This window comes from Ambystoma mexicanum, chromosome 5p (assembly GCF_040938575.1).
Source record: "Ambystoma mexicanum isolate Mex_15411 chromosome 5p, UKY_AmexF1_1, whole genome shotgun sequence".
NCBI classification, from domain to species: Eukaryota; Metazoa; Chordata; class Amphibia; order Caudata; family Ambystomatidae; genus Ambystoma; species Ambystoma mexicanum.
Window position 1 is genome coordinate 384,866,716 of NC_090930.1, and position 22,007 is coordinate 384,888,722.

Below are 22,007 nucleotides of genomic sequence, written 5' to 3' on the forward strand. Positions count from 1 at the left end.
GGGTGGTGGGTGACATGAGTGGGGGCCTGGTGGAGGGTGACCCTGGTGGCTGGGGTGTGGGGGTGGTGGGAGACATGGGTGGGGGCCTGGTGGAGGCTGCCCCTGCACTGCTGGGGTGTGGGGGTGGTGGTAGACATGAGTGGGGGCCTTTTGGAGGCTGCCCCTGCACTGCTGGGGGGTGGGGGTGGTGGGAGACATGAGTGGTGGCCTGGTGGAGGGTGACCCTGGTGGCTGGGGGGTGGGGGTGGTGGGAGACATGAGTGGGGGCCTGCTGGAGTCTGCCCATGGTGGCAGGGGGGTGGGGGTGGTGGGAGACATGAGTGGGGGCCTGGTGGAGGATGCCCATGGTGGCAGGGGGGTGGGGGAGGTGGGTGACATGAGTGGGGGCCTGGTGGAGGCTGCCCCTGCACTGCTGGGGAGTGGGGGTGGTGGGAGACATGAGTGGGGGCCTGGTGGAGGGTGACCCTGGTGGCTGGGGGGTGGGGGTGGTGGGAGACATGAGTGGGGGCCTGCTGGAGTCTGCCCATGGTGGCAGGGGGGTGGGGGTGGTGGGGGACATGAGTGGGGGCCTGGTGGAGGATGCCCATGGTGGCAGGGGGGTGGGGGGGGTGGGTGACATGAGTGGTGGCCTGGTGGAGGCTGCCCCTGCACTGCTGGGGGGTGGGGGTGGTGGGAGACATGAGTGGGGGCCTGGTGGAGGGTGACCCTGGTGGCTGGGGGGTGGGGGTGGTGGGAGACATGAGTGGGGGCCTGCTGGAGTCTGCCCATGGTGGCAGGGGGGTGGGGGTGGTGGGAGACATGAGTGGGGGCCTGGTGTAGTCTGCCCATGGTGGCAGGGGGGTGGGGGTGGTGGGAGACATGAGTGGGGGCCTGGTGGAGGGTGACCCTGGTGGCTGTGGGGTGGGGGTGGTGGGTGACATGAGTGGGGGCCTGGTGGAGGCTGCCCCTGCACTGCTGGGGGTGGGGGTGGTGGGAGACATGGGTGGGGGCCTGGTGGAGGGTGACCCTGGTGGCTGGGGGGTGGGGGTGGTGGGTGACATGAGTGGGGGCCTGGTGGAGGCTGCCCCTGCACTGCTGGGGGGTGTGGGTGGTGGGAGACATGAGTGGGGGCCTGGTGGAGGGTGACCCTGGTGGCTGGGGGGTGGGGGTGGTGGGAGACATGAGTGGGAGCCTGCTGGAGTCTGCCCATGGTGGCAGGGGGGTGGGGGTGGTGGGTGACATGAGTGGGGGCCTGGTGTAGTCTGCCAATGGTGGCAGGGGGGTGGGGGTGGTGGGAGACATGAGTGGGGGCCTGGTGGAGGGTGACCCTGGTGGCTGGGGGGTGGGGGTGGTGGGTGACATGAGTGGGGGCCTGGTGGAGGCTGCCCCTGCACTGCTGGGGGTGGGGGTGGTGGGAGACATGGGTGGGGGCCTGGTGGAGGGTGACCCTGGTGGCTGGGGGGTGGGGGTGGTGGGTGACATGAGTGGGGGCCTGGTGGAGGCTGCCCCTGCACTGCTGGGGGGGGTGGGTGGTGGGAGACATGAGTGGGGGCCTGGTGGAGGGTGACCCTGGTGGCTGGGGGGTGGGGGTGGTGGGAGACATGAGTGGGAGCCTGCTGGAGTCTGCCCATGGTGGCAGGGGGGTGGGGGTGGTGGGTGACATGAGTGGGGGCCTGGTGTAGTCTGCCAATGGTGGCAGGGGGGTGGGGGTGGTGGGAGAAATGAGTGGGGGCCTAGTGGAGGGTGACCCTGGTGGCTGGGGGGTGGGGGTGGTGGGTGACATGAGTGGGGGCGTGGTGGAGGCTGCCCCTGCACTGCTGGGGGGTGGGGGTGGTGGGAGACATGGGTGGGGGCCTGGTGGAGGGTGACCCTGGTGGCAGGGGGGTGGGGGTGGTGGGTGACATGAGTGGGGGCCTGGTGGAGGGTGACCCTGGTGGCTGGGGGGTGGGGGTGGTGGGTGACATGAGTGGGGGCCTGGTGGAGGTTGACCCTGGTGGCTGGGGTGTGGGGGTGGTGGGAGACATGGGTGGGGGCCCGGTGGAGGCTGCCCCTGCACTGCTGGGGTGTGGGGTTGTGGTAGACATGAGTGGGGGCCTGGTGGAGGCTGCCCCTGCACTGCTGGGGGGTGGGGGTGGTGGGAGACATGAGTGGTGGCCTGGTGGTGGGTGACCCTGGTGGCTGGGGGGTGGGGGTGGTGGGAGACATGAGTGGGGGCCTGCTGGAGTCTGCCCATGGTGGCAGGGGGGTGGGGGTGGTGGGAGACATGAGTGGGGGCCTGGTGGAGGATGCCCATGGTGGCAGGGGGGTGGGGGGGGTGGGTGACATGAGTGGGGGCCTGGTAGAGGCTGCCCCTGCACTGCTGGGGGGTGGGGGTGGTGGGAGACATGAGTGGGGGCCTGGTGGAGGGTGACCCTGGTGGCTGGGGGGTGGGGGTGGTGGGAGACATGAGTGGGGGCCTGCTGGAGTCTGCCCATGGTGGCAGGGGGGTGGGGGTGGTGGGAGACATGAGTGGGGGCCTGGTGGAGGATGCCCATGGTGGCAGGGGGGTGGAGGGGTGGGTGACATGAGTGGGGGCCTGGTGGAGGCTGCCCCTGCACTGCTGGGGGGTGGGGGTGGTGGGAGACATGAGTGGGGGCCTGGTGGAGGGTGACCCTGGTGGCTGGGGGGTGGGGGTGGTGGGTGACATGAGTGGGGGCCTGGTGTAGTCTGCCCATGGTGGCAAGGGGGTGGGGTGGTGGGAGACATGAGTGGGGGCCTGGTGGAGGGTGACCCTGGTGGCTGGGGGGTGGGGATGGTGGGTGACATGAGTGGGGGCCTGGTGGAGGCTGCCCCTGCACTGCTGGGGGGTGGGGGTGGTGGGAGACATGGGTGGGGGCCTGGTGGAGGGTGACCCTGGTGGCTGGGGGGTGGGGGTGGTGGGTGACATGAGTGGGGGCCTGGTGGAGGTTGACCCTGGTGGCTGGGGTGTGGGGTGGTGGGAGACATGAGTGGGGGCCTGGTGTAGTCTGCCCATGGTGGCAGGGGGGTGGGGGTGGTGGGTGACATGAGTGGGGGCCTGGTGGAGGCTGCCCCTGCACTGCTGGGGGGTGGGGGTGGTGGGAGACATGGGTGGGGGCCTGGTGGAGGCTGCCCCTGCACTGCTGGGGTATGGGGGTGGTGGGAGACATGAGTGGGGGCCTGGTGGAGGGTGACCCTGGTGGCAGGGGGGTGGGGGTGGTGGGAGACATGAGTGGGGGCCTGGTGGAGGGTGACCCTGGTGGCAGGGGGGTGGGGGTGGTGGGAGACATGAGTGGGTGCCTGGTGGAGGATGCCCATGGTGGCAGGGGGTTGGGGGTGTTGGTAGACATGCATTGTTGATCAGTAGTGCAAGGTGACATGTGGGTTGGCTGGGGGGCATGCCCATGGTGGATGGGCTGCCTGCGGGACATGAGCATGGGTGCAGGGTAGTCCCCTGTGGTGTGGGCTGCCTGCAGGGTCCGTGGAGGTTGTGGAGCGTACACCTGGGAGGGCCCACACTGCCAATTCACGTGTGGTACTCCCCAGAACCCCTGAAATACACGTACCCTGCTGATATCGCGTGTGGAACGTCCCGCGCACCCCTGAAATACACGTACCCTGCTGAAATCGCGTGTGGAACTTCCCGCGCACCCCTGAAATACACGTACCCTGCTCGCACTGGGCCAATCGCGTGTGGAACTTCCCGCGCACCCCTGAAATACACGTACCCTGCTGAAATCGCGTGTGGAACTTCCCGCGCACCCCTGAAATACACGTACCCTGCTCGCACTGGGCCAATCGCGTGTGGAACTTCCCGCGCACCCCTGAAATACACGTACCCTGCTGAAATCGCGTGTGGAACTTCCCGCGCACCCCTGAAATACACATACCTTGCTCGCACTGGGCCAATCGCGTGTGGAACTTCCTGCGCACCCCTGAAATACACGTACCCTGCTGTAATCGCGTGTGGAACTTCCCGCGCACCCCTGAAATACACGTACCCTGCTGAAATCGCGTGTGGAACTTCCCGCGCACCCCTGAAATACACATACCTTGCTCGCACTGGGCCAATCGCGTGTGGAACTTCCCGCGCACCCCTGAAATACACGTACCCTGCTGAAATCGCGTGTGGAACTTCCCGCGCACCCCTGTAATACACATACCTTGCTCGCACTGGGCCAATCGCATGTGGAACTTCCTGCGCACCCCTGAAATACACGTACCCTGCTGTAATCGCGTGTGGAACTTCCCGCGCACCCCTGAAATACACGTACCCTGCTCAAATCGCGTGTGGAACTTCCCGCGCACCCCTGAAATACACATACCTTGCTCGCACTGGGCCAATCGCGTGTGGAACTTCCCGCGCACCCCTGAAATACACGTACCCTGCTGAAATCGCGTGTGGAACTTCCCGCGCACCCCTGTAATACACATACCTTGCTCGCACTGGGCCAAACGCGTGTGGAACTTCCTGCGCACCCCTGAAATACACGGACCCTGCTGTAATCACGTGTGGAACTTCCCGCGCACCCCTGAAATACACGTAACCTGCTGAAATCGCGTTTGGAAATTCCTGCGCACCCCTGAAATACACGTACCCTGCTTGCACTGGGCCAATCGCGTGTGGAACTTCCCGCGCACCCCTGAAATACACGTACCCTGCTGTAATCGCGTGTGGAACTTCCCGCGCACCCCTGAAATACACGTAACCTGCTGAAATCGCGTGTGGAACTTCCCGCGCACCCCTGAAATACACATACCTTGCTCGCACTGGGCCAATCGCGTGTGGAACTTCCCGCGCACCCGTGAAATACACGTACCCTGCTGTAATTGCGTGTGGAACTTCCCGTGCACCCCTGAAATACACGTACCCTGCTGAAATCGCGTGTGGAACTTCCCGCGCACCCCTGTAATACACATACCTTGCTCGCACTGGGCCAATCGCGAGTGGAACTTCCCGCGCACCCCTGAAATACACGTACCCTGCTGTAATCGCGTGTGGAACTTCCCGCGCACCCCTGAAATACACGTAACCTGCTGAAATCTCGTTTGGAAATTCTCGCGCACCCCTGAAATACACGTACCCTGCTTGCACTGGGCCAATCGCGTGTGGAACTTCCCACGCACCCCTGAAATACACGTACCCTGCTGTAATCGCGTGTGGAACTTCCTGCGCACCCCTGAAATACACGTAACCTGCTGAAATCGCGTGTGGAACTTCCCGCGCACCCCTGAAATACACGTACCCTGCTCGCACTGGGCCAATCGCGTGTGTAACTTCCCGCGCACCCCTGAAATACACGTACCCTGCTGAAATCGCGTGTGGAACTTCCCGCGCACCCCTGTAATACACATACCTTGCTCGCACTGGGACAATCGCGTGTGGAACTTCCCGCGCACCCCTGAAATACACGTACCCTGCTGTAATCGCGTGTGGAACTTCCCGCGCACCCCTGAAATACACGTAACCTGCTGAAATCGCGTTTGGAAATTCCCGCGCACCCCGGTATACACGCACACGTATTTTTTGTCAGCGGGTGTCCATGTTTGTGGGTATCCCTTTGCACGTCATTTGTCCTGGAGGGCCACAGTATAGGACATTCATCATGGCAGTATATAGGTGCTATTTGTTGGCGCACCTTTTGGCGCACATTTCTTACAGCCGCAGAGACGCTACCGCTGTCATGATCTCTGCTTCCAAAAGGTCAGGGTTTTCCCAACTCCCTTGGAAGCAGATCCATAACCCAGGTTCCGAGTGCCAACCAGTCCCAATTGGGACCTTTTGGACCCAGTCCTGGCGCCAGTGGCACCAGGCTCATAAATATGCCCAGTCCCAGCGCTGGAAGCGCCGGGCTCATAATGCTTGGGTGGACTTACCTGCAGTAGACCATGCTGCTTACTTGCCTGCCAGTTGAGCCTCTGATCCTCTTCTGTTTGGAACTACTTTTCCTGTTGGGTGGGGCAGGACCACTCCCTAGATTCAGAACACTGGAACTCTTCTGGAAAGCAGGAACTCTTTTCTTACCTTGGCATGGCTGTGGAAGGAGACACCTAAGCACTACAGGAGGCTATTTAAACCACACCCGATGGATGAATCTTGCTTTGCGTTATTCTGCATCCTCTGCAGCAGAACGCTCATCGTGTCTTCTGCATCTGATCCTGGGCCTAAGGAAAAAGGCTTACCATCCTGAATCCAGTCTTCAGCAACACCTATAAAGACAAGAAAGAACAGGTTAGCATTACGGTCTTCAGTGACAGCTCTTCACTTACCTGGTCCATCGGCTGTCACCAACGCCTCGCGCTGCATTCCGGCATCTGAAAGACAAAGGCTTACCTACTCTTCGTGCGCTCCGGAGGTCTTCACACTGCATTCCGGCATCTGAAAGACAAAACAAGGTGCGTTTAAAGACATTGGGGAACTTTAATACTCACGTGCCATTACTCCTTTCCACATCTAACCCAGTGGGTATTCCGGCACCCTGCAGCCGCTCCGAACTTGTACCTGCAAAATAAAAAGACAGTTAGAGCGCATCGTGAAGCAGGCAACAAGCGCTTACTTACGTGCTTCCAGGCGCTTCTATTCATCACACGGGCTCCATCTTCAACTCACTTCAGCCCGTCATCTGCCATCGCCGGAACCCTGCAAAACAAGAAACATCATTACTAAAGACTTTAAAGACATTAGAATTACTCGAAACTTACCGTTCGTGCAGTAAACGACGGACAGCAGTCCTCTGAAGTCAAGAGGCCTGCTCCCCTTATCCAGTGAAGAAACTGGTTACAGCACCCTGCCCCGAGGCAGATGGAGAGCACGGCGTTCACTTACCTAAGGTGAGAGCGTTAACCTTTGGGGTTCTACAGGAGAAGAAAAAGGGAAGAAGAGAGAGACATTCAATAACCCAGTTCCTTAATCCCATATTTTCTATCTGCAGACATCTTACCCTTCGAGTCAGACATACAGTGCACAGAGGTCCAGCCCAAAGAGCCAGCCGTGTGTTACACATCACCTTTGAAGATACGGTATACGCCCAGTCAAGACCGGCGCCTCTACGGGAATCAGGTGAGCGTTACAACCGCCTGCTTTCTTGTGGCGGTCGTGTTTGTACCTGTGCGCTGGTTTGAGCGTGCGCTTTTTTGCCCTATTCTATTCCATGAATACGTGTTGTAGGCGAGCGTATGGGCGTTCCGCGCACTTGTGCCCTGTACTTCCCCCGTGACGCCCACGTTTTGGCAAGTTGTTCCCCATTCCGAGTGTTCCGCCCGTGTTCCGCCTACTTTTGTTGCGTGCGCCGCGCTATGTGCGAATTTCGCTGTGGCCTGTGCGATTTTCGCTGTGACCTGGCGCACGCTGTTAGATGGCCTGTGCGCCAACGTGCGCCGCGCTCTTTTTTATCGCACATCCGCTGGTTTTCTCGCGCACGGACTTCCATGAATCGATGTGCGCTGCTTTTCGTGCGATTTTCGCACTTGCACTGCGATTTTCTCTATTCCACTGCGATTCGCACGTTTTTGGCCACTTGCGCCACGCTAATTATTCCATGAATCAGCCTCTTTATTGCATGAGAAATGTCACTATATGATGACAAATGCCTCAGTCATTTAGCAGCATGCACAACCAGAGGGCAAAATTGATGAGTTTCTGAAAATGGACGACAATTTAAGAAAGAAGAGGTCACCTGAATTTCATCAGTAGAGGAGAAGCAAATGTTCCTCAGCATAAGCAGCAGTCTTATGATAATATCCCAGATGAGTTGTTCAGCAAGATGGCAATGATAATGACATCTATATTTTTGCCAGGACATCAATCGGCAGTAAATGCTAAATGGCTCGAGATGACTACATGGGAGCTGTTGATAATCAACTCAGCATTAAAAGTATTCAGTGCCATTAGAGAAGAATCGAGAGCCATTCGGCTGATGACTCTCCAGAATTGGTATGTACTGGATTTGATTACAGCAATGGAAGGTTGCATGTGTGCCAAGGTTGGGCCTTATTGCTGTGCGTACACACCTTCTCATGATGCAGACAATGTTACCTTAACTGAAGTGATAACTACATTAACAAACCTGTGTGCAAAGATGGTGAAGGAAGTAGATGAAATTGAAGATGATGGTGGGATTACTTCTCTGTTTTCATGGATTCCAACTTGGATAGAAAATGCTTTCAAAATGCATGGAGCAATACTAGTGTTTGTATTGCTAGGTTTCGGTCTCATAAAGATCATCGAGGGACAATGCAAGAAGACAGCCAAGAAAGCTATTGGAATGAAGATAATGGTTGATATTGATGCTGGAACAATTGAGCAAACTGAAGCTATCACCCGAGAGCACATAAAGAAAAGTACCCTTGCACCTCCAGCAACTAAGTATCATTATCCCAATAATTGGAAGAAGTATGTGGCACATTGGATATTCTTTTGACCAACAGCATATTGCCAATTCATGACCTGGATTGTGGACGAACATATAAAAAATCTTGGTAACCTGAAGGGGTTGTGAATGTATGGGTTCTGAAAAAAAGAAAATATAATAAAATGGTATAAGAAGACATAGCGGGAGCTGCAGAAGAAGAAGGGAAGAGTTTGGTTGAGGACTCGATCAGAGAGGCGAATGTAGGGGAGGAGGTACCTCTCTCCTTCCTAGCCACTGCCCCCTTGCCGCCATCATATTGGGATGACAGACAAGGAGAAATCATGGGGAGGTCCTGCTTGAATCCTTGCAATATTCCGGTACCATGTTGAGTATATGAGAGACAACATGCACTTAGACAATCCTCCAGAGTGTACCTGCAAGCTGACATGGAGGAGGAAAGTTACCAAGAAGGATGTACTTTGCAGAGCTGGTGAAATGCAGCCATGAACAGAATGGATGTGTGTTAAAACAAAGTCCAACAACAGCAAAGAAATGCCATAAAGAAGATCTATGAAATGATATGAAAATATGTAGGAATGAAGATGTGACTGAAGTACGAAGACAAACATGTACCCTATGATACAGTAGTTATGAACACAAAGAAGAATAGCATTACTTATTGATCAATAACTGCAAATACGCTGAAACGCAAGCTAGAAAGCACATATAGAAGCTTACTTATGAGAGGTATATATATATATATTTGTTAAAAATTAGGAGGAACAAGAACATTTACAGATGCCAAGTACTGGACCATAAAAATGGCATGAAGTTTATATGGGATAGAGTGAGCAAGTCTCTAAATGCCAAGAGGAGCAACTGCACCCATCATACTTGAATCAAATGGTGTTAAATGCACTGACAAAATGGACAAATTCATGGTCTCTTGACAAGTGACGGAGAGCTTGCAAGCAAGGTGCTATTCATTAAGTCTGAAGCTAAGATAATGGTGTGCCTAGACTCCTTCGAATCTCCTGAGACATTGCAGACTGGCAAGGTCAGCCTTCAAACAGAAGACACTGGCATAATGCCTACCGATGAGAGATGGTAGGCTACTGGGAAAACACAGGGAGAGCTGATGTATCTCCAAAACCAGGATTTTGTTTCTATGTACGTGCTGCTAGTGAGCCAAATGTCCAAGGGTGGATTTAGGTTGCCAACCAATCGTTAATATCTGTCATACACTTTCAAAAACAATGTTACACGTATTATTCTGCTGCCATATCCTCTGTTGTAATCAGTGTTATACGTATTTAGACATGTTCCCCTCTCCCACCCCCCTCAATAGGTTTTACAGTTTGCCACATAGGATGACATCATAGTTGACACATCTAGCATTAACTAAACTAAGTATAATCGAAAAGATATTGTGATCCTACATAAATCAATTGGATCAATTTGTCTTGGGATGATTTAAATCTAAAATATTGGACTTTATCTATGAAAAATTATTGGTTTGGATGATTGTCATTGCTTTTGGAATGCAAGAACAGTTGGGCCTAAATGACACAGATTGTTTTCAAGAATTCAAGGTTCACCCTCAGAACACATTACATAATATTGTTCACTTAATTATTGACTATGGCAAACATCAATGAAAGGACTTATTCGACATTTCATTTCAGATGCCAATTGCTTCATCGTGATCCTGCATAAATCAATCTGATGAGTGTTTATTTGCTTTGCTTTACTTCTTTGAGATTAAAACAGTATTTTACCATCTCCTTTGAGTCTGTCTGGTTATTTGTATGTGATATTTTATTGGAAATTTCATCTAGCACAAAGACGCTTCAAGGTACTAGAGCACAGAGGTCTATGTCACTCCAAACCGAAGGCGTAAGACACATGATCTATGTGCACTACCAGTCAGAAGAGAGGCAGATACAGAGAATGTGTTGAGAGAAATTAAATGAAATTAAAATCTGCTTAAAATGTAGAACCACCTAAACTGCCACATCTATGCCCCCAAAATGTTAAATCAAAAATGAAACATATGTGCCTTTTTTTACCCTTTCGCTGCGTCCATACATATGACGATTATTGGCATAACATGAAGTTTAACAACTGAAATATTAAGAGCCTAACTTTGCAACTATCCATTCTGGAAAAATGGCATGGACTGGGAGGCACTGTACACAGTGAGAGACCAAAGAAAATGTCATTTTATGAACTGCAATTTACATAGATCCTACAATAATACAATTGAGGAATTATTCTTCAGAGCATATGTAATTCAGTGATGTCAGATGGTAGGACGAGGGCTTATTTGGAAATGAAACACATTTTATTTTTATTTTATTTATTGTGTTCTGATTTGGAAGAAAAAAAAATACCTTTCACAATTTCTGAAACTTTATAATATCTACCAAAACTAGTATACATTCATAATATTTATCATTGAAACCAACTATAACCGACAGACAGTCGTATATGAAACTACCAATATAAATGAAATCGGTGTGTTGGGAGGTGTTTGCTGAGTTTAAACCAATCACAAATAATGATGACTAGGAATCAACTGCACTGCTTTTACATTTATGGGTTGAGTTTTCTGGGTAAATAAACTCAAAAACCTGAAGAACATAGGCCGAAGAAAGAGTTTGGGAAAATCAGAGAAACACGAGTGATCTTCTAGCAGGAGATTAGACTTGAACTGAATGCAGCTGATGGGGAAATATTATTCAAAGGGTCTTATGCAGATGCTGCTGAATGCAGATGCCTTTCCCAAAGCAAGACAACGTGACCTGGGATTGATTGTGCAGCAGGTGCCCCAATTGATGGGAGAACTTACATAAAAGAGCTGTCCTATACTAGGCCTTTGTAAGACAGACGGTAAGTGAGTAACTATGACCCAGTATTATTTAGAAAGGTTTTCTGAGAATACATAAAACTCATAGATAGCATTTAAAATATTTTCGCAGCTCTGTTTAAATGGTGTACTCATGAAAAAGGGATTATACTTCAAGGTGTATATGTGCTCTGCTTTATATTTAAAACTGAATCGCTAGTTAGGATCATCATATGATGATTTTCTCCTGCAAATTGGGGTCCAAAATAGCAAAAGGCATCTGAAATGAAATGTCGAATAAGTCCTTTATTGGTGTTTGGCATCTTCAATAAGTGAAGAATATTTTGTAATGTGTTGTGAGGGGGAACCTTGATTCCTTGAAAATAACGTGTTAGTTAGGCCCAACTGTCCCTGCATTCCAAAAACAATGACAATCCCCCAAACCAATCGGTTTTCATAGATAAAGTCCAACATTTTAGATTTAAATCATCCCAAGACAAATGTGATGTGAGTTATAACTGCAATACATTGTGTTTCACAGCTTATTCTGAGAACTGAGTCAACTTCTGATTTCAGAGTGGATGTGTGCTTAATGTAAGCATCATCTGCTGTTGATGTTTTGATTTTACTTTTGTGAAAGCATCAATTTAAGGTGTTGTGTGTACATAAAAGAATAATGAACATTTCTATTTGGGTTAGATTGAGGAGGGGATCCAGACCTATTGTAATGTTGCCGTTGTATTTAATAAAAAAAATGTGTCACTGAAAACCAACTGTATTGTTGTTACATGCTAATGTACTAATACATACATCAGACACAACCATCATAAAATAATAGCATCTACTAACTTGCCCAATTGACACTCTTACGATAAAGGGATCTCAGTGAAAAAAAAAAAACACTAACACAAGATCTCTGGCTTCTCCACAGTAGCTGTCTGCTGGCACATACACTGGCAATGCCTACTCAGCCCTGGAAGGCAGAATATCATAAGTGAGTCTGAGCACACAAGTGGAAGGTGACCAGGGAACGCTGGAAAACCTTGGCATGTTCTGTGAGTTTGCAGGATGCATGCGTGTTCTGGAAAATGATGAATGAGGCAAGACCATCTAACTACCTAATACATGGGGCATCCATGGACTCATGGGTCACTTTCATTGTTGAGACCATAGGAACCAGCACACCACACACAAATAACCCATATCCTGAAAGCAACACATGGCAATACACTTAGCAACGACAGCAGATAGTTGAAATCATCAAAAGTATCAAACTTTCTCGAGCACCAGGGTCAGATGAATTACATAACATCTTATTGAAAGATCAACCCTTATGGTGGGCTAACCTACTCCATTAATTATTCCATGTAATAAGACTTACAGGACACATTCCTCACCTTGAGCTGATAGCATAATCATCTCCAAAAAGGCCAAAAGGGACGACCCTAAAATTAACAGGACATCAGCGATGATATGCGCATCAGCCAACATTTCTCCATGTGTACTTCTTGCAGCGATTACAGGTTGGATCACTGCCAATGAAATCATCCCAATGAATCAAACTGGCTTAAGGAAGATGTCTAGTACAACTGATAACATTCTGTCCAGGACGAAAGTAATACAATCCTCCTGAATCATTCGAAGCAACTGGTATACACAGACTTCAGGGCAGTGTTTGATAAAGTATGCAGAGATCGGCTCTGGGCTAAACTCCAGAAGTGGAACTTTCCCAGGGGGATACTTCACATGATCAGGGCTCTCCATGAGAACACTAGAGTAAGAGTAAGGCTCGATTTAGAGGGTGACACTACTGAGCATCTACCCATCTTCACTGGATTGAAACAGGGGTGCATATTGGGACCTTGTCTAATCTATACTTGGATGACCCAGCAGAGGCTATTACTACTAAAAAAGTGTACCCATGTAAACTAGGGACAACACACATAGAATAGCTAGGTTACGCTGATGATCTCGTTTTGCTGGACTGTACCTTTAGAGGACTGCAATTTGAATTACATCCAATCAGCTCTTACTTAGATAGTAATGGTGTCAAAATCAATACCATTAACACTAAGGTGATGATCTTTACCCCAGGAAGGAACACAGAGGTAATGGTTAGAGGTGGTTGTTGTATGAAAAAACGGTGGAGGTGGTCTCCCATTACCTATACCTGGGCATCATAAATGATGACACACTTGACTTGTCTTTTCAACTAACTAGAATAACAGCACTAGTTAACCAGCAATTAATAGCTTAGAACATTTGCATTGTTACTCCATAGAAGAAGTGTTCACAGTCTATAAAGCAAAACACGTGGCCACCATGCATATGGACTTAAAATCTGTGCACATAAACAATGCAGAAGCTTAGAACTCCTTTAAAGCAAATGCCTAAACGTAGATTGCCCTCCAGCATTCCAGTTGAGTATTTATACGCATAATAGGCCATTTGAAGGATCAGTACCTTTGTTACCTCTAGAAGCCTAAACCTGTTTGAAAACTTTTCAGTGCCGCTGATAATACTGTATTAGTCAAAATAGCTGCAGGATACACTCTTCTATAACCATACATGAATGGCTGTATAAATAGAAACATCTATAACAGCACACATTTAGCATACAAGCCTCAATGTTGACGGGTATGGACTTAATTACAGCACCCGTGTTATGTAAAGCAGTCATCCTTTCCTTAGATAAGAATCACATCTCTGTTGATCTGTGGATCAACAGATCAACATAGTAGTTGCCCACTATACAATATATGTAATACCCTGACAAGCACTGTAACTTTCCCCACTACACCCTCACTTTCCCTAATAATCTATTTCTGCGTGAATACATTAAAGTCTAGTTTAATCAGGCGGGATTCATTGGAGTTCATAGGAGGAAGACAAGGGATTGCTAGAATAGCAAGAATGTACAGGTTATGTGGTACCAATGAAACAGAGACCATAATACATCTATTGATGGAATGTGAGAGACTTAAGAGTATACATAGATCATATTAGCTGGCCTGTGGCAAGACAGAAGTGACATCAAGTGTATTTTGAAACTCGTTTTTGATGAGCAATGATATTTGGCTAATATCATTGCCCATCATAAACAAGTTCCAAATACTATAAATATACTTGACAACAGTTTGGATTTTTACGCAAGATATCTTGAGTGAAATTTGCAGTTGATGTTGTTTTACTGCTATTAAGTTTTTTATGTCTACTTTTCTTACATATAAGGTATATGTATAAAAGGTCTTACATGCCTGTATTATACAATAAATAAAAACAAATTAAAACTAAACCAAGGGTTTTCTGATACCGCAGAGTGGAGCTCAAAATATAAAATTCAACTGTCATGATCGTATGGGGGTGAGTTTTTAAAGGTCCTTAAATAGAGTGTTGGACTAGAGATACATAAATAATTGAACACATGTAAGGGTCACAGGCCCTTGGTTGTCTTACTTCATCTTTCTGGCACTACCAGGCTGTAAAATGTCTGTCTCCTCATTTCCCCCTTTAGTCTTCAAGCATGCCGAGTAGGTGAGCTCAAATACTATATTCATCCTATTTCTACGCCATCTTGCGTAGCCACCTAGTGGAGTAAGCATCCACCAAGGCCTAGCATCTGTACTAAAGGCAACAGAACTTTGAGCATGTGATGCAGGGTGGTGTATGGTACACTTTCTGCTATAGATTGGTATTTCCATGATCAACCCTTTCAGGGTCCTGACTGCCTTGGGTCGCAGTTGTCCAGTGTTGTGCACCATGCTCTATAAGATCCAAACCCATTTCCATTCCATGTACACTCTGCATCACCTTGATTCACCTTCTGATCTAACACTGTGCATTGAGCCACTTCCTAAACCTTTGTATGCTTTTGTTCCTCATTCCCATCTGACCACATTCACCTCCTATGAACAACCAATGTAATCCTCAAACTGGTTTGAACACCTTCAGACCATTTTCCTATCTATCTAAGTAAATTCAATTTACACATCACGTCTTTCTCTGTCTCGGTAGTGGAGGAAAGCAATAGGGGTGGTGTATTACCAGAGTGGGGGGCAATGGAGAAGTGCTAGATGTAGGGATTGAGCTGTAGTGTAGATAAGGGGAAAAAGAGTAGAAGTACAAGAGCTGAAGGAGAGCGGTGGCTTGTATAGGTTGAGAGGAACATGCTATAAGAGGTAGAGAAATAGGTGTGGCGAGTGAGTACTGGGAGATCATGTGGTTGATATGTATTTGCCACATGCAGAATTACAGGGACATTATCATCCAAATGCAGAGTAACAGGACTACTAGAATCCAAATGTAGAGTTCCAGAGTCACAAGAGACAAAATGCAGTCAGCAGCAACCAAATTCACAGTTATTGTATCAATATCTATCAAATCTATAGCTACTGAGTGGCTAGAAAGCGAATGCAGAGTTATATGGTCAAGTGAGTCATTGTTTCCAAGAGAGGTTCCATTGGTTGGGAGCAGGGGGTGAATCTTGCATTCAGACATCTTGGTCACATAGAAGTAGGGCAACCCAGGTGAGAAGGCTAACAGATTTTGCCATTTCCCAGCTGTCAAGGGATGATTATTTTTCTGCTGTACTTTGTCTTAATAAGGGGTCAGCAAGCATCAAATTGCGGGTAACTTCCTGGATCCCGAAAAAGCTGTTGAGGGAATAAACACAATAGAGGAGAGGAAGTGGAGGTGAAAGTGGTCTGTCCTGGGCTACAGTCTTTCCTCATTGTCTATTGAGGAGGTGGAACTGCTGAAGTTTGTTTGCCTGAACCAAGACTACCTAATCCCTCTCGCAGTGTGGAGCGTGCATGGATAGGAAGTGGAGGTGAATTTGGACTGTCGTGGTCCATCGTTCCCGGAGAGATGGAGAGACAGATTTTCTAACTGAGCTGACAGGCTCACTGCAGAGGAGCTGTTAGTGCACAAAATGGGTAAGCTTCTACAGTCAACTGTGAACTGTTATTCAGCAGATAACTGATTGGCGGGAGACTGCTTGGAAGAGTCAATTTAATCCTGCCCCCACTCCTCCAGATTCTATACATTCACCCAGATTGTCTTTCCCACTGGCCCAACCCATTGCATGTTGATAATAGATCCCTGGAATGGGACAGCCCTCAACAAATGTCAAGAGATCCTGGAGTGCAGCTCCCCCCACTGCTCCCTGAGGTAGCAAGTGTTAATTCTGCTAATTCTCACAACCTATCTGTACAGTCACAAGTCCATGTGGGACCACTCCCCCAAACACCAGAAACAGGATTAAACCGATCCCATGGACAACAATCTATCATACACTCATGGAAGCGAGGACTGGAATACACGGTTACAACAAAAATAAAATCAGAGAAAAATCGAGGATCACTTCAGGAAAAGGAAAAGTAGAAGTGTGAATGAAGACGATGTACTACTCATAAATCAGAACCAAGAGACAGAGGAATGGGGAGAGGGAAGCACCATTGAAAAACATCAATCCCCCCTCTTGTAAACAAAATCGTACTGGGGGGAAAGGCTGGTCAGTCCTATTATAGACACATGTTTAAATGACAGTGCCCAAACTTTTGACACACTAGTGGAGAAAGATGTTGAAGACCAAGGAAATATTGTCTACCCTCAGAGAACTCTGCAAGAACAGATTGGTCTTCAAATCAATCAAAACACATTGTCAGCAATCAACTTTGAATTAAACTCCCTGGTGTCAGTTTTTGAACTGCTGACGGTGGAGGTTCAATCACAAGCTGTTTTTTTTTTTAAGAACTGACAAAAGAAATTGCAAATTTAGATTCATCCGTAGTAGAATGTTCAAATTCTATAAACTCTGCAGTAGTTCCATCACAGAGGGACATCCACCTAAAGATGACTAAACAGGGACTGGATCTATCTGCTGTGCAACTTTCCCTCGCCATAAAAGGAAAAAAAGAGGAACTGAGTAATAAACTCATACAGACACTTTAATGCAATTAAAAATGTTGACCCAGGGAGAAGTGACAGTAGAAATGGGTGGAGAAGTGGAGAATTTAAATTCCCATTTCGATGATACTCCGTTGTCAGAATCAGTTCTTGAGGAGTTAAGAAGACTGGCAAATGTAGTTGAAGGAACAGATGAAGTTGACACAACACACTCTCACTCAGAAAGACAGAATCTATATTAAGATCAGGAATCACCCAGACAAACTGTGGTGGAATCTCTCTAAAGGAAGAAGGAGGACAGGGAAGAGAGCAACACAAAGAAGGAGGTGACTGAAAGATATCTCATGACCTCAGGAGGAATGGAGAAAAACAAAGAAACAAAAATTCCCCAGAATAAAACAAATCAGAGCCAAATGCCTTTGTAAAATCCCTAAAAAGTATCTCTGTAGCACTCAATACAGATGATAAAGACTTTTTAACTCCTCTAGTGCGGCCAAAACTGTCTGTAGAACAGAAGATGCAAAGGAGCAATATTGGCATCGAAGGAAGCAAACTCAAGAGTAAGATCATGGACCAAGAGGCCAATCAACAAAATGGAGTAAATATCATAAATGCAAGTATTGGATTGCAAATGGACTGGAGTGAGTTACAGAGCAATTGTTTGAAAGATCAGAGAAAGATCAAAAAGGAAAATGAGACAACTCTGCTAAAAATGATGTAATAAACAACCTGAAGCCCATGATTGGTTGCCCTGATGGGAGCAAGAAAATATCAGTTGCTCCAATTTTTCAATTGTGATCATATATAAAAAATAAAATAAAGCTTAATGTAAACATTAATGCCTTGTCTGTGCACAATAACTGCCACCGTCTCTTGAAAGAAATGTGTTGGTAGGTTTACCGTGCAGTTACATAATATAAATGGTTTGAGGGTGGTACTTGTCTCCTGACTTTTGTACCTTTTTGTATGCTGATTTTTTTAAAGAACAAATGTAGATCAGAGCAAAAAGATTCCGAGACTCTGGACCTGGTGAAAACAATGTCAATGGCACACTTGAAAATTGCCCCAATATTTCTAAAATGTGTGCCAAAAAACCAGAAACAAATTTCATATTAGATGGAATAAGATAGGGGCAAGGCAAGTGTTGCATGTTAGACATGAACTGCAATGGTGAAGGTAAATCAGCAAATGTTGACCATTCTCGCTCGACTATTCTTAATCAGAAGGCTCCAGAACAACCGGCAGATCAAGAGGACCAGAAAATAGAGGAATCAGATTCCAGATTTGCGATGCCAATAATTTGGCTATCCCTTATATCAAATACAAACAAAATAAAATCACTTTGTAGGAGTGTAATTCTCCCATTGTTCAAAAAACTACCAAGTCTGTACCTGCTAAATTCTACAGATATAGATTTTGTGTGCTTTCTTGACAGCAATAATCCACATGTGGTAGAAATTGGACTTACCTCACAAGAAGTAAATGATACAATTCTGAGAGCCGCACAAGAATTAGAGGAACAAGGTCTTCTGGTGTCTTGAAAACGACCAATGGAAATTGCACAAACAATCTGTCAAACTCCGAAGTGGCAGTCCACAGTTGGGAATGTAGCTGGGAATGGACAGTCTAATGATAAATTGCCAAGAAGGGATACACTTAGTGGAGAGAACCCCCAAGAAAATCGAATCCCTCTATTATCAGAAATATTAACACAGGTTTTTCAAAAACTGGGGTTGGGCATGAAGTCTCTTTAACCAAACAGTAGTAAATGTGATGAGCTGGAATACGAGGGGTCCACATACATTAAACTCCAGAAAGATGAAAGATCATCTATTTCGAAAGGGGGAACTTCTGATGCTTCAGGAAATGTGGCTAGTTAATCCAATTAGTATTGAAGGATACACAATCTACACTCAATCGGCCCTACAAAAGGCAAAGGGCAGACCATCGGGTGGTCTACTCTTGGCAATCAAAAATGCTATTATTGGAAACATTGGGCCTCATCATGAGCATGGCGGTAGCACGGCTACCGCCATGCTCGCTACCGACCCTGCCACCCGTGATTAGGCAATAACTGGCCCATTACGACTTGAATGGACCTGTAATTGCCCATTTGCGGGTGGCGGTAATACCAGGCTCCCAATCCCCATTCTGCCTCATTGGCAGAATGGGGGTGGGGAGCATGGTTGCACCAGCACCGATGGTGCAATCATGAGTTATGCTTGCGGGTGCCGCACAGCAACCCGCGAGCAGAACTCATAATGCGGCGGGACGGTATGAACGGTGCTGGTGCCTTACCAGCACCATTCATACCGTCACCACCAGGGTCCTAATGAGGCCCATTGTATTACTAACAAACAACACATTGGGGTTTGAAATCAGCAAAGCCACCCTGAAGCATCAGAGACCATTTTTGGAAGTGATACATATTAATGCAAACGGTCTTTCCTGAGGAACTGGCAATATCAATAGAACATGCTGTGGGGAGATCTTAACTCGCAATGTATCCCCCTGTTAAAGGAATCAACTAAGTAGAATGCCCAAAGGGTGTCAGAGAGGGGAAGAGTTTGGGTGGAATTTCTTTCGGGATGGTGCTTTCATTGGTGAATGGGAGGCTGCCGGGGGATATCCCTGCGAAGCCAACTAGACATCAGGGTTCTGCTGTTTCTACCTTGGACTCTATTTTTATGCATCGGATCTCTTTGCATTAAAGGTCTCTTTGAATGTTGTTCAGCAAGGATGGAGTGATCACTTTTGTTTGGAGCTGAGTTTCACCGACTTTATTCTAGGCTCATCAGATCGACAGAGCCAAGATATTATAAGTAGAAAGGAGAAAGTATGCCTTCCAAAATATAAACTAGAGGGAAGGTACCTGAATGACTGTTTAATGCAGGCATCTGAGGAATTGCTTTATGAAAATTGTCAGCCAGATAGCTTCATCAAGTTTATATGGTCAACCTGCCCTTCGAATAAGCAAGGCGGGGGGAAAAAACAAACCCACAGCCATATGGTTGATGAAGACACATTAAGGAGGAAAAAAGACCTGAATCAAAAATTAAGACAGTTAAGAAAGATTTCCTGGGCCTTCATTTCAATCTCGTCCACTTTACAACTGCAATTTCTAAGCCATTTTATTGAATCAAGATCGTTTGGGAATACATGCAGGGTAGCACCCGGAGATTTAGCGTGGCTTGCAGAAGTGCCACTGACAACCACAAATGATGGCATTTTTGAAAAATGCGTGAGATCTGTATAAAGAAATATGAACTAGTAGCACAAATAATACTGGATGAATGTGAATAAATTAATTTGCACCAGAGATTTGTTTTAAAAGTTTAATTAAAATAAAGAAAGGAAAGCTGTGTAACCTAGTCGAGTGAACTCTGTGACAACTTTATTATACAATTGTTATAGTGCACACTCTACTATAACACACAGTGATCAATTGTGGTAGTTCCAAGAAGAAAATACCATAACTAATCGTTAATGCCGAAGTCTTTGAGATATATGAACATTAAAATCCTGGAAACATTAGGTTGAAATCGACATAAACGTTCATAGTAATGATCGATGAACATAGGGAAGTAATTATTTAGCTTACCCTTACTTTGGAGAACAGATGAGCCGATTCAGCAAAGCAGAGGAACAAGTATCCAGTTGACAGGTAGCTCAATGATGATATATCTTGTAGATCTCCCAGATGTTCTCAAGGTAAATTTCAAGGTGTTTATAAAGGCTTACAGAAGTGGGTGTGTATGTGAATGGATGACATTTTCATATACACCCACTCTGCTTCCATCCCAATGGTTCTCACCTGCCATATAAACCCACGCAGACGCCTTTCAGTGCACAGGCATAGGCTTACTCCTACAACATATAGGGCAATAGGGCCAGGCTTGTAACACAAATGCAAACATGCATGTGTGGGTCTTTGCTTTTTATTTTAAGTAGCATACTTTTTTAGGCCATGAATGCCAGTTTGATGAGTTAGTCCAATATGTGAGTAGTAGTTGTGAACACTGTTGCTGAATATATATTTTTTAACAAGCTCAATTTGCATTGCCTTATCATCCAAATGCTCACCTGGGTAATAGTCAAATGCTGCCCGAGAAAGGAGGATGGATGGGGATGAGGTGAGCGCAAAAGGCAATGAATACTGCTCATTGGACAAAAACATTGCTTGATTGCAGGGACGGGTTCTTGAAGAGGGGCATATGGAGAAACTGTATGGCATGGCTATGTGGACAAAATAAATTCCTGGGCCCTGAAAGGAAGCTACCAGTGATTGCAAAAGAGCTCACCAGACAAGATGTAGGTCCACAACACACAAACCTGATAGCCCACAAAGGGGTGAATCAGTGAGCTAAAGAGGGCTATTTCCAAATACAGGGTCTGGGGAGGTCATGTAGACAATGGTCACTGTGCAGAAGATCCCTTTGAAGTGTATATGGTGTTTGCCAACTTCAGCGGTCACACCCACCCAGCCACCTTGAGAGTGCACGGTCATAGGTGTGAAATGCCATTGATAATGGAAGGGGCGGTGGATGGGCATGGGGCGAGCGCAAAAAGACCGGAGCAATGCAGAAGGGAATCAAACGTTAGTTGATTGCAGGGGGTTGGACTTGAAGAGGGGAGTCTGGAGACACAGGGTCTGGGGAGGGCATGTGGACAATGGTCATCTTGCGGAAGATCTCTTTGAAATGACATGGTGTTCGACAACTTGACAACTTGAGCAGTCACACCCACCCAGCCCCCTTGGGAGCGCACAGTCATAGGTGTGAAATGCCATTGATACTGGAAGGGGGATGTAGGGGGACAGGTTAATTTTACTGAAATGTACGGTTAATTGTATGCAATGTGTGATTTTTATTGGTGCATGCTTTTATGACTTTGTTGAAACAAAGCTTAGTGAACTGACCTGGATA

The 22,007-nt window shown here is 47.5% G+C and overlaps 1 protein-coding gene across 1 annotated transcript in view; it reads right to left on the reverse strand.

Moving 5' to 3' along the window:
• The window catches only part of F9 (coagulation factor IX), a 512,309-nt gene that overhangs the window by 390,544 nt on the left and 99,758 nt on the right, over positions 1-22,007 (reverse strand). The gene's annotated exons all lie outside the window — the stretch shown is intronic.